This window comes from Oryctolagus cuniculus, chromosome 13 (genome assembly GCF_964237555.1).
Source record: "Oryctolagus cuniculus chromosome 13, mOryCun1.1, whole genome shotgun sequence".
Classification (NCBI taxonomy): Eukaryota; Metazoa; Chordata; class Mammalia; order Lagomorpha; family Leporidae; genus Oryctolagus; species Oryctolagus cuniculus.
In genome coordinates, this window is record NC_091444.1 from 96857688 (window position 1) to 96871086 (window position 13399).

Sequence of the window (13399 nt, forward strand, 5' to 3'; positions counted from 1 at the left end):
AGTTGAGGCACAGAGCGCTTGCATAACTGGCCCAATGTCCTACACCTCATCAGAAGCAGAGCTGGATTCAGACCCAGTCTGTCAGACTCCTTACGTTCATCCCCCTAATGGCTATGCATGAATGGATAAATGACTTGAACCAGGCTGAGCCTGCCAAGAGACTTCTGGTAGCTGTCCAGGTATTATCAGACAGAGCTCCCCCATCCCCACGGTCTTGGATAAGCAGCCACCAGAGGACTGGGCTGCCCAGGGCTATCTGGGCATGAGCAGACTCACAGGCACAGCAACAGATCTCTGTAGGCACGCAGAGGTCAGAATGGACTCAGAACATCCAGTGCTACTTTATTTATTTATTTTAAAGATTTATTTATTGAGGCTGGCGCTGTAGTGCAGTAGGTTAAAGCCCTGGCCTGCAGTGCCGGCATCCAATATGGGTGCTGGTTCAAGTCCTGGCTGTTCCACTTCCATTCTCTCTCCCTGCTAATGCACTTGGGAAACCAGCAGAGGATGGCCCAAATTCTTGGATCCCTGCACCCATGTGGGAGATCCGGAAGAAGCTCCTGGCTCCTGGTTTCAGATCGGCTCAGCACTGGCCATTGCAGGCATTTGGGGAGTGAACCAGTGAATGAAAGACCTCTCTCTCTCTTTCTCTGTCTCTACCTCTCTCTGTAACTCTTTCAAATAAAATAAAATAAATTTTTTAGAAAAGATCTATTTATTTGAAAGAATTACAGCAAGGCAGAGGCAGAGAAAAAGAGAGAGAGAGAGAGAGAGAGAGAGAGAGAGAGAGAGGCATTGTCCATCCACTAGTTCACTCCCCAGCTGGCTGCAATCAGCAGGGCTGAGCCAGGCCAAAGCCAGGAGCCAGGAGCTTCTTGCAGGTCTCCCACCTGGGTACAGGGGCCCAAGCACTAGGACTGTCTTCTGCTTTCACAGGCCCATTAGCAGGGAGCTAGGTAGAAAGTAGAACAGCTGGGACTCAAACCAGCACCCATAGGGGATGTCATCACTGCAGGCAGCGGCTTTATGCAGGCCCCACAGTCACCTTTAGAAAAGACACCCTGGGAAGAGACTTTGGAAGTCTGGGCAGAGGCCGATGTGACGTCACATTCCTCCAGGAGCAGAGGTCACACACCCTGTGCATTAATAACTATGGGTCCCACCCACCAAACTCCCACTCCCCGGGGGAAAATCTATGGGTGAGAAGAAGAAAACAGTTAACGGGAAAGAGAAAACACTCAATGGGGTAAGGACACACCATTTTCCAGGTCACATAAAGTCATTATAGACAGATACATTCCTTGCATAGGCTCAAAACACAGAAGAGAAAGACACCCACAGGTTTGAAAAGGAGTGAAAGCGACAAAAGGAAAATTAAAGTTTCGATGAGATTGCAGGTGATGTTAGAAACCCTCAAAGGCCAAGGAAAGTTAGCAGCACCTTGGTGGAAAGCAGCCAGGAGTTGCTCATTTAATTAGCAACAAAGCTTCCTTCAGAGCCCTTCAGTTGGAAATCTCTGCAAACTCAGGTTCTACCTCTAATCCTTCAAGATGATATCTGGCACTCAGTCTTCAGTCAGGGGCAGAGCTCAAGAAAGCTGCACCTGTGGCCGGGCAAGCCAGAGAAGCTGATCAGCAAGGTCAAATCAAAGCAAGAATTGCCAGCAGGAAGTCGGCCCCAAAGCTGGCCCCCGGAGCTGCCAGCCTCCCAAGGGTGTCCACTCTCAGCTCAATGTCCCCAGTGACTGCTGAGCTCTTTGAAAATCGCATTGTAAAAACAGAAGGAGAATTGCAAAACAGTAACTTAAAAATCAATGACCTTGGGAGATACTTTTTAATAGTTGAAAAACAAATGATATTTCAGGTAAACAAATTTTAGAGATAAGAATCTTAAGTAGCTATCTCTGGACATTGGTGTCATATTGAGTTTCTTCTGGAAATTTATGTATGAGTAAATCTGCATTTTCTTTGCAAACAAATGGTTCTTTTGAGTGACTTTATTCGGGAAGGCCTTTATTATTTTAAGTTACTTATTTACTTTGTATTTATTTGAAAGACAGAAATAGAGAGAGACAGAAAATCTCACACCTGCTGGTTCATTCCCCAAATGCTAGGAACAGCTAGGGTTGGGCCATGCTGCAGCCAGGAGCCAGGATTTCAATCCGTGTGCCCCAAGTTGGGTGGGTGGCAGGGATCCAAGTAGTTGAGCCATCACCTGCTGTCTCCCAGGGTGCACATTAGCAAGAAGCTGGAATCAGGAGCAGAGCAGGAACTTGAACCCAGGCTTTCCTGTATGTGATGCCAGCATGCCAGTGGTGTTTTAACCATCAAATGCCTACTACCTTTTATTTTACTCTTATCAACCACCTGTCCTTCCAGCATCACCAGAGAAATAAGAATGAATAATTTAACCCAGAAAAGGTTGTTACGTCCCTTTACAGTTCCACATAAGAAATAACACAGGAGAAAGAGAGAGAAATGTAGTCACCAAAGACCATTAAAACAAACAGGGCCAGGAGCACACTTGAACAGACTAGCATTCTCTCACGCAGCCTCACAAGGATTCCATCAGAATGCATTAGGAGGTATTTGTTTAGGCGTCCGGAGCGGGATGGTGGCAGCAAGTGGAACTCCAGATACAGTAGAAGGTTTTGCTGAGGAGAGAACTGGGGTGTCAGAGAAAAAGAACAGTCAAGGATGCTTTGTGGTTTTGGCCTGAGCACCTGGAAGGAAACAGGAAAGGATGGGAGGGAGGGGGCGAAAAGAGGAGGGAGAAAAAAAGGGGAGCCCCACTCCCCCGCCCTGCTCCTCTGGCCTCTGCTCTCAGGGCTGGGCCTCTGCTCTGTTTTTCTTGCCCAGTGCATGATATCCTGCCCAGGACTGGCATCCGGCCTGATCCCCAGCCTGCTCAGCTGGGATCCTACGATCCCCTTAATCCAGCCTGGCCCCCAGGGGTCTGGACGCGGGCTGCTTCCCCTGTTAGGAAACAGATTCTCCAGAACTGGCATTGCCGCCTCACACTGAGCAACTCTTGTTCCCAACTTCCTGCGGTCTTTATTGCCACAAGGAATGAACCTGCACTTGCACCGTTGGCTGCCTGGGATCCTGCTGTTCCTTCGTGCACAGACACTGCTCCCTGATGCTTCTCTCCCGTCTCTCACTTTTGCTCAAAGGTATCCCTCTGGTTCTGAGCCCAGGAATCACTGAACACTGCCCACAGGACAGGAGCTTTGCACATCCCAATGTCGTGTGTTATCTGTAAGTGTAAGGTTTGTCGCTGGGACTCTGAAGCCGAGATTGACCCACCATATGTCTGCAATGGTAGCAAGGAAGGGAGACGATATAATATGATGAGCCCCTTGGTTTACACCAGCACTTAACAAATGCTTTTCTGAGATTATGTAATCTAATGTCCATAAAGCCCTGTAAGTTTTATTCCTATTTTTTTTTTTTTTGACAGGCAGAGTTAGTGAGAGAGACAGAGAGAAAGGTCTTCCTTCCATTGGTTCACCCCCCCAAAGAGCCAGGTGCTTCCTCCTGGTCTCCTATGCAGGTGCAGGGTCCAAGCACTTGGGCCATCCTCCATTGCCTTCCCAGGTCACAGCAGAGAGCCGGACTGGAAAAGGAGCAACCGGGACAGAATCCGGCACCCCAACTGGGACTGGAACCCGGGGTGCCGGCGCCGCAGGCGGAGGATTAGCAGAGTGAGCCGCGGTGCCGGCCTTTATTCCTACTTAATAGATAAATAAAACCCCTTTTCCTAGTAGGCACTGTATATAGACATTACCTTCTTTTCTTTTTTTTTTTTAAGATTTATTTATTTATTTGAAAGAGTTACAGAGGCAGAAACAGAGGGAGAGCAAGAGCGAGAGAGAGAGAAGTCTTCCATCCACTGGTTCACTCCCCAGATGGCTGCAACAGCTGGAGCTGCACAGATCTGAAGCCAGGAGCCAGGAGTTTATTCCAGGTCTCCCACGCAGGTGCAGGTGCCCAAGGACTTGGGCCATCTTCCACTGATTTCCCAGGCCACAGCAGAGAGCTGGTTGGAAAGTGAAGCAGCTGGGACTTTGCACTGGTGCCCATACGGGATGTGGCACTGCCGGCGGCAGCTTTAGCCACTACACCACAACGGCAGCCCCAACTGTAATTTTCTCAATGTTCAGATCAATCCTATAGTTAGGTCAACACTGTTGATCTCTTTTAAGCCTCACGTCAATCCTGTTACTGTCCCCCATTTCACAGATGAGGGAATTGAGAGACAGAGAATAACTTGCTTAGGGCCCTTCTTTACTAAGTGCCAGATTCAGAGTTTGAGCCCAAAAGTTCTAATTCCAGTCACACACAGGAAATTCAATCAGCACTGGGGCCACCACTGTGGCATAGTGGGTAAGGCCGCCGCCTGCAGTGCTGGCATCCCACATGGGCGCCGGTTCAAGTCCTGACTGCTCTAACCCTGATCCAGCTCTCTGCTATGGCCTGTGAAAACAGTAGAAGATGGCCCAAGTGCTTGGGCCCCTGCACCCATGTGGGTGACTAGAAGAAGCTCCTGCCTCCTTGCTTCAGATAGGCCCAGCTCTGGCCATTGCAGCCACTGGGGAGTGAACCAGCAGATGGAAGACCTCTCTTTCCCTCTCTCTCTCTGCCTCTGCCTCTCTGTGATTCTGCCTTTCAAAGTAAGTAAAAAGTAAATAAATCTATTTTAAAAAAAGAAATACAATCAGCATTACTTAATATTCTTATGTGTATACTTCTAACCTGTACCACTCCAAAGGGATATGAGGCAAGTTGCAGAAAATACATTCTACAGCCGGCGCCGTGGCTCAATAGGCTAATCCTCCACCTTGCGGCGCCGGCACACCGGGTTCTAGTCCCGGTCGGGGTGCCGGATTCTGTCCCGGTTGCCCCTCTTCCAGGCCAGCTCTCTGCTATGGCCAGGGAGTGCAGTGGAGGATGGCCCAGGTGCTTGGGCCCTGCACCCCATGGGAGACCAGGAAAAGCACCTGGCTCCTGGCTCCTGCCAGGATCAGCGCGGTGCGCCGGCTGCAGCGGCGGCCATTGGAGGGTGAACCAACGGCAAAGGAAGACCTTTCTCTCTGTCTCTCTCTCTCACTGTCCACTCTGCCTGTCAAAAAAAAAAAAAAAAAAAAAAAAAAAAAAAAATACATTCTACAATAAAATAAGGGGTATATAGAATATTTACACAGATAAAATAAAGAGGACTATGAAGCCTATTAAAGAAAAAAAAAAACAAATCAATGATACTTTGAAAGCACAGTTGGGGCCGGCGCTGTGGTGCTGGTGTCCCATATGGGCACCGGTTCTAGTCCCGGCTGCTCCTCTTCCAATCCAGCTCTCTGCTGTGGCCTGGGAAATCAGTGGAAGATGGCCCAAGTCCTTGGGCTCCTGCACCTGCATGGGAGACCAGGAAGAAGCACCTGGCTCCTGGCTTCAGGTCGACGCAGCTCCAGCCGTTTCGGCCACTGGGGAGTGAATCAATGGACGGAAGACCTCTCTCTCTGTCTCTCCCTCTCACTGTGTGTAACTCTACCTCTCAAATAAATAAATAAATAATCTTAAAAAAAAGCATGGTAAGGAAGATTTCACTAAGAATCCTCATGTAGGTATAGAGGCCACTGCCATATGGTCTCCCAGTGGAGAAGAGATGGTCTCATCTCTGAATACAGCATTGACAGGAAGGAACCTACAGCCAAGGAACAAGGGAAGTGTCAATGAATGGAAAATTCCTAAGAAGAACCATTAGTGGTGAGGGGGATTCTGGTTAGACCGACCTGACAAGACTCTGAAGACAGGCCAGCCTGATTAGATACGACCCAGGAGATGGTGAGGACGAGGGCACTGAGCAGATACCAAGGATGCTCGCATATCCAGGCTGGGGGCGTGGAGGGCCGCAGATTCTGGCTAAGCTGACTTTGCAGAGCTATTTGCTAAACTGGACAGATGGGTCTGAGATAAGACTCAAGAGACTGACTAAAGTTCGGCCAAGTGAAGACTTGTTTTCAGGCCAGAGGAAAGTTAATGCCGGAAACACACACTACGATGTTCTATTGACTTACAGTGGAGGGCCATGCAGACTGAAAGCCAGGTCAGATGAGTTTATGCAACTCAAACACACTGTAATAATTTCTGATCCATCTCTCATTACCAACTATGGCTTAAATACTAGGTAAACAGAAGAACCCAAAAAACTCCCTTTGTCCTGTTCAGCCTCCAGGTGGAAGACAAGGGTGTATGTTGAAGATGGAAAATCGACTTCTCTACAAGCTTCTAGAATCCAGGACAAGGTCACGAAACTAAGAACCTTGTCACCTGGAACTAAGCCAATGACTGAATACACTCCTTACCTTAACCATTGCTTCTTCAACAATAGGTGGGAGGTGGGGTAGCTTTTTGCACTCTCTGGAGATTTTGCAAAGTTCCAGTCTTTTGAATGTGTATCAGTCGTTCTTAGTTCCAGGCACTAGAACCAACCGTAGCTGATAAAAGCAGATGAGAAATGTATGGACTTCACCAGGCTGGGAGGCTGGGTACCTAATCCTCACTAAGTGGCTTGTTCACATCATGGGGTGATGTTCACGTCTCTGAACACAGCACAAACTAGGGCACTCCCAGTCCACACATGCTCAGTCTTGTATTTCAAATTGCCAACTCCCATCTCAGATTCTGAACCCCACGTATCTCATTGGCCAAGCCCAGTTTGTGCTCCAGCAACAAGAGAAGCCAGGGGATAAAGTTTGTGGACTTCTGACTCCAAAGGAGGAGGCGAGTCTACCCTCCCCTGAGACTCACGCAAAGAAGACACATGTCCAGCGTGGTGTGAGGGAAGTCAGACATTCAACAGCTAAGGGAATGTGGTAAACAACTGGGAGGGAAGAATTGGGCCAATCAAGTCTGTAAATCAAGTACCACAGGACACCACTGCATACTCATGATTATTGCCCTGCGTGGTGTGGCACTCCTCCCATCTCTAGCACCTGTGAGTATAATAAACTCTATGTCTCCTCTCGTGACTGCACCTAACAGAACACAGAACACCCTTGTCCCTGAAATGTGATCACTAACCCAATGGGTGCCCATTCCAGGAGAGCTGCAGTGTTTACCAAGCCCTTCTGAAGTAGGCAGGCATACAGGCTAAAACTGATTAGGTTTGTGAGCTGGAAGATCACACCTTCGCCACGCCCCTGTGTGACTTCAGCCCTACCTGATACCTTTGCCACGCCCCTGTGTGACCTTACACCCTACCTGATACCTTCACCATGCCCACATGTGACCTCGGGCTCTACCTGACCATACCTGAGCACCCACCTGCCCACAAGCCACTCCCCTGTGGAAAATATATAAAACAGCAAGGAGTGTCCCAAAACGCTCTGCCTCTGCTTTGCTGCAGTGATAAGCAGTGGATAGCAGCTCCAGGTTCTTGCTGCACGTGGCTTTTGGCCTGCTCTCTGCTTGGTATGGACGCTACCCTAGTTCCCAGACTTTCCCCTCTCTCCTACCTGAACTAAAGCCCTCACTTTCCTAGATACCTCTCGCACTAAATAAAAACCTAAAATGTACCATGCTGCCTCGTTTATCTGTGCCGGTATTTAGAATTCTTCTCTAAATATTAGGCAAGAACCCTCTTGGGCTTATTAATATCGGGGATTTATTAATAAGCTTATGGTGAAATCGTATGGCACCCCAAATTCCGGTAGCACATGCGGCATCCCAGATAGCACTTCTGGGGAACCTTAAGGGGCCACATTTTTGTATAAATTTTAGGGGGGCGTGTCTGATTTCACTTCGAAGTCGATGGAACTCGAACTCCACTTGGCTGTTCAGCTTTCCAGCCTCTGTTCCCACTGGAGTCCTTGAGTCTCACCTTACACATGGATAGCTTTGGAGTCGATCAGGAAGGTGAGACACACTCTTCACCCTTAGGAGATCCCATTTTGTGGCATTGTCCCTTCTAGGATTTTCTCTTCCATTTCCAGCCCTTTTGGCATCCTCAAACTCCAAATTCTTCTCTTCATCTCAGTAAAATCACCCCCCCCTTTTTTTTTTCACTATAACTCACATGCCCCGGGTGAACAGGGAACTACCCTCAGTCAAAACACCAGTTAATGTGGCTAAGCTAAGTTCACTCCTTACGCTTCTTCATTGTGTCCTGCTTTCTGTCGGCTTCTGTGTGATCGCTGATGCTCTCAGACTGCTGTTATTGATAGTTAATGCAGACTTCTCATTGTTATTATGAGAGTTAGTCCAATGAAGAAACTGCATTGGTCCACAACAGATTATCCAAGATATTTTCTTGATGCAAAAGCACATTCAAATTGTGGAACAAGGCATAATTAAAATCAGAAATTCTTATACATTGAGAAGGAAACTCATTTTCCCACAATTGTTACAAAATAATTTTGATCACCTTTACTTTCTGGTATACCTGAATTATTTAACACAAACAGTTGTAATTTAGTCGACACATTCTAAACCTAAAGAGTAATGAATCAAAGTAATTTTTTCTTCCTTCGCTTGTGTTTGATATCTGTGGTGCTACATAGTACTTGCTAGTAATTCACTTACAAGTGACAAAAATAATTTTCATAAGTATGTCAAAAATAGGATTGAAAAGTTACTTTCCACACTTTGATAGTTAAACCAAAGGGAGCTCTTGAAGCTTGCAATAAAAGAAAAAAATAATTCAAATTAAAGAAAAAAATTTCTGAAAGCTTACTCAAATAACTCCTTTCTAAAACCGAAGCTGGGCTTGAATACCAGCCAAAGGAACTGGGCATGAAATGCTGCTTGGGCAACTCAGTGTGCATGTGTGTGTGAGCTAATGCTGCTTTAATTGGTTTTTGCAATACTGACAATTTCATCTGACATACAGCAGAGCAGTGTGAGGAGGCAAACCAAACCAAGTGCAACACTTGGAGCACTAACATATCCTGTCGTAAAAATTCTGCCTGGCTCAGAAGTGATCTTTCCAGTGTTTCCACTCTTTCTTCTCAATCCCTGTCTTCCATTTCCTTTGCCAATAATCCCCCCCGTTGCACTTCCAGTCTGTACTTCCAATTTCCTCCACTTGATGCTCAGTACTGCCTTATAGTTATCATCAAAAGAAGACACCTTCCTTAAACGTCGAGAGAGAGAGAGAGAGAGAGAGAGAGAGAGAGAGGAGGGGGAGAGAGAAGGAAAGAAGGGAGGGAGGGGGCGTGGGGGAGGGAGGGAGGGAGGGAGGAGGGATATTCCAACTTTGAAAACAATCAAAGCTGACACAGCTGTCTTTCTCTCTTTGAAAAGTTGTCACCCATCTCCTGAGATGCTTCCATTGCTATTCAGTGCAAAGTTATGATACAGAGATCCCCATGGTTGCTTTCAAAGGGCACCTGTGTAAATATTTACAAACTGCTTAGAACCTCATTCCTACTTCCACCTGTTGAGTCAGGGATTCCAGTGATTCACAGAATCACAGGGCCCCAGATTTGGAAGGGATGGAAGAGATCACTCAATGTGATTTGTATCATCCACCATGAGATTTTTCCCCCTAAGACACCCTGAAAGATGGCTGTCAAGTTTCTCCCTGGTAACGGGATTTTGTGGCTTTCCAAAGCAGTGTATTCTATTGCTGGGTAGTGTTAATGGCTAGAAATTTCTTTCTTGCATTGACTAAAATCCTCCTTCTAAAGCCTTCAATTCATTGATTCTTGTTCTGTCCTTGAGCTATACAAATGTATAGTCATCTAATCCATTAATGCATATATTCAAGAAATGGTAATTTCTTTAGGTCAACTTGGTTCACATCTGAGTCTCCTACTGAAATGTTGATGGCAGTATTCAATCTTCAGTAGTTCCCTAGCCACTACCCTGTAACCCCAAGACAATCAGCTTATGCAAAGCCAAATATTCAGGGAATGTCTCTGAATCCTATTTCCACCCATCCAAGGTTGTTACACTTAAATGCTCCTGGTCCTTGAGTTTCCACATCCCAATTGGGGCTGTTGTGGGAGTGCAGGCCACTGACACACCACTTGGATATCCTTGGAAATTCTACTATCTCCTAGGGACACCCCTATTGAGTGGCAACCAGGTTGCTTCTAATCTTGGGGCACAATGCCCTACTAATATTCCCATCCTCCCAAAGTATCTTTTTCTCCCGAATCTTAAAAGTATTACTCCTCTCTCTACCCAACCACTTTGAACCATTCATTCACTTTCTTCCAAGCTTTTGTAAATTCAGGAAGAGTCTTGGTCATTGAGCTTCTCCAAAATTACCCCCAGCAACAGAATTCAAAGTCTGAGCACTCACTCAGACTTGTGGCTGGGATGCAGGGAAGACAAAAAAAGAGGTCAAATGTAGGAATACCAAGTACAAGCTGTAGCTGCTATACCTAATGAAAAGGCATCACCGTCTTCACCTTCTAAATATTTGAAAGTATTGATCATGTTTGCCTGGAATTCTACCCAAACCAGAAGTGATTCCCGTTCCCTTCCATTATTTGTCATAAAGCATAGCGGTCAGGTTGTTTACCCTCCTCTCAACCTGCTTCTAGCTTGTCCAGATCCCTCTTAAAATGAAATGCCAAGCCCTAAGCATAGTTCCAAGGATATGATATGACCTAGGCAAAGAAACATAGGGTTTGTAGGATGGTCATTTTTCTGGACAATATATAATAAAGGTGAGGATATTATCAGTTTTCTCTCCAGGTACATCATAATGATTCTGTAGTCAAAATCAAACTGATGGGATCTCTCTGTCTCCCTCTCTCTCTCTCTTTTTCTCTAGAATACATGTTTGTTACTGACACAGGAGGCAGTCCGCAGGTAAAGGAGCTCACTTATTCCATTGCTACAACAAATTCTGAGAGAATATGTAATTTTATTCCAATATTTCCATCACTTCCTTCCACTGTCCAAGTTCTTTGTAGCTGAATGGAGTTTTTGAGAGACCATTAACCAAGCAAGTAAAGTAGTCAGATACCCAGCACTTGACCAGGAAGTCAAAGTCTCCATCCTCAGTGACTCACTTGTGTTTTTTAATTAGAGGAGGCTCATTAAAATCTTCTTTCTGTGTCTGTAGTTAAAATGCCTATGTAGGGTAAAACCATCAATTTAGGCTAATTGGAGAAAAGGCCAATGGAGTCAGTGAAAAGTCAGGTACACTTAGTAACCAAAAATATGCTAATCAAGGGCTTCTAAGTAGAAAAACATTCTTTGGAAACTAGCTCTAAAAATTATTTTAGTTCTCACAAAAAGTGTATGATATGTCTGCCGTGTTTGACCTCGACTTTCTCCTAAGCTGTATAACTTGCTTATAAAGCCTTTTTATTAGCTCAAAGGAACACAACAACTTGAGCCCACTATGATTATTACCAAGTTTCAACTGAATGAGGTTTTCAAGCCATAAGGATTAGAGTCTTAGAGACAGAAGGAACGCTAGTGGGTAGTGAATCCAATTTTCTATCTGCATCTAGAAGCCTCTGCTTAAGTAATTCCTGAGACAGAACCATGTGTGTAGAAGACGTAGCATATTTGAAAAGGTACTCTAGAAAACAGAAACACACATAAAGGGAAAAACAAAGTTCAGGCTATACAGGCTACACTTCAAAAAGATGCAGGATTTTCGGGGCGTAGCGTGTTAAACTGCCGCCTGCAGTGCCGGCATCCCATAAGGGCACCGGTTCGAGTCCCGGCTGCTCCACTTCCGATCCAGCTCTCTGCTATGGCCTGGGAACACAGTAGAAGATGGCCCAAGTCCTTGGGCCTCTGCACCTGTTTGGGAGATCTGGAAGAAGCTCCTGGCTCCTGGCTTCAGATCTGTGCAGCTCCAGCTGTTGCGGCCAACTAGGGAGTGAACCAGCGGATGGCAGATCTCTCTCTGCCTCTCCTCTCTCTCTGTGTATGTAAATCTAACTTTCAAATAAACTTTCTCATGGGTTAACGAGATTCTTCAAAAGAAAGTTTCCAGCATGTCAGCTGGTGCATCATAGTCCTGTGGCTGCCAGTGTTCTGAAAACCAAGTGAGGCCGGCGCCGCGGCTTACTAGGCTGATCCTCCAACTGTGGCACCAGCACCCCAGGTTCTAGTCCCGGTTGGGGTGCCGGGTTCTGTCCCAGTTGCTTCTCTTCCAGTTCAGCTCTCTGCTGTGGCCCGGGAAGGCAGTGGAGGATGGCCCAAGTGCTTGGGCCCTGCACGCACATGGGAGACCGGGAGGAAGCACCTGGCTCCTGGCTTCGGATCAGCGCGGTGCGCCGGCCACAGCAGCCATTGTGGGGTGAACCAACGGAAAAGGAAGACCTTTCTCTCTGTCTCTCTCTCTCACTGTCTAACTCTGCCTGTCAAAAAAAAAAAAAAAAAAACAAGTGAGAAAAAGAAAAGGAGGATGGGGGGTCACAGTTAAGTCACTTCTTGGGATGCCCTGGCTCTGCTTCCTAGCCATCTTCCCACTAATGTGCTTCCTGGGGAGGCAGCAAATTATGGTTCAAGTACTTGGGTCCTGGCTACCCACATAGGAGACCTGGATGGAGTTCCTGGATCTTGGTTTTGCCTGGCCCAGCCCTGAGTGTTGTTGGCATTTGGTGAGTGACCCACCCCTCCCTCTCTCTCTCTTTCAAACTAATAAAATAAAGTAAACATGTTTTCTATTTTTTTTAAAGATTTATTTATTTATTTGAAAGTCAGAGTTACACAGAGAGAGGAGAGGCAGAGAGAGAGAGGTCTTCTATCCGATGGTTCACTCCCCAAATGGCCACAATAGCCGGAGCTGCGCTGATCCAAAGCCAGGAACCAGGAGCTTCTTCCAGGTCTCCCACAAGGGTGCAGGGGCCCAAGTACTTGGTCCATCTTCTACTGTTATCCCAGGCCATAGCAGAGAGCTGGATCGGAAGTGGAGCAGCTTGGTCTCAAACTGGTGCCTATATGGGATGCTGGCGCTTCAGGCCGGGGCATTAACCCTCTGCGCCGCAGCACCAGCCCCTGTTTTCTATTTATTAAAAGGTTGATTGTATGCATTTGAAAGGCTGTGTTACAGACAGAGGGAGAGGGAGAGAGAGCGAGCTAATCTTCCATCTGCTGGCTCACTCCCCAAATGGCCACAATGGCCTAAGCCAGACTGAAGCCAGGACTCAAGAGTTTCCTCCAGTTCTCCCACATGGGTGCAGGGACCCAAACATTTGAGTCTTCTGCTGCTTTTCCCAGGCACATTAGCAGGGAACTGGAACAGAAGTGGAACAGCCAGGACTCGAACCCATGTCCATATGGGAAGCTGTTGTCACAGGTGGTGTCTCCACCTGCTACACCACAACACCAACCCCAAATATGGTTTTTTAAAAGGAGGATGGTCTAGTCCTTCTCCACCCCATCCACACTTCAATCACCCCCAGAGAGATCTTCTCTCTGATCCC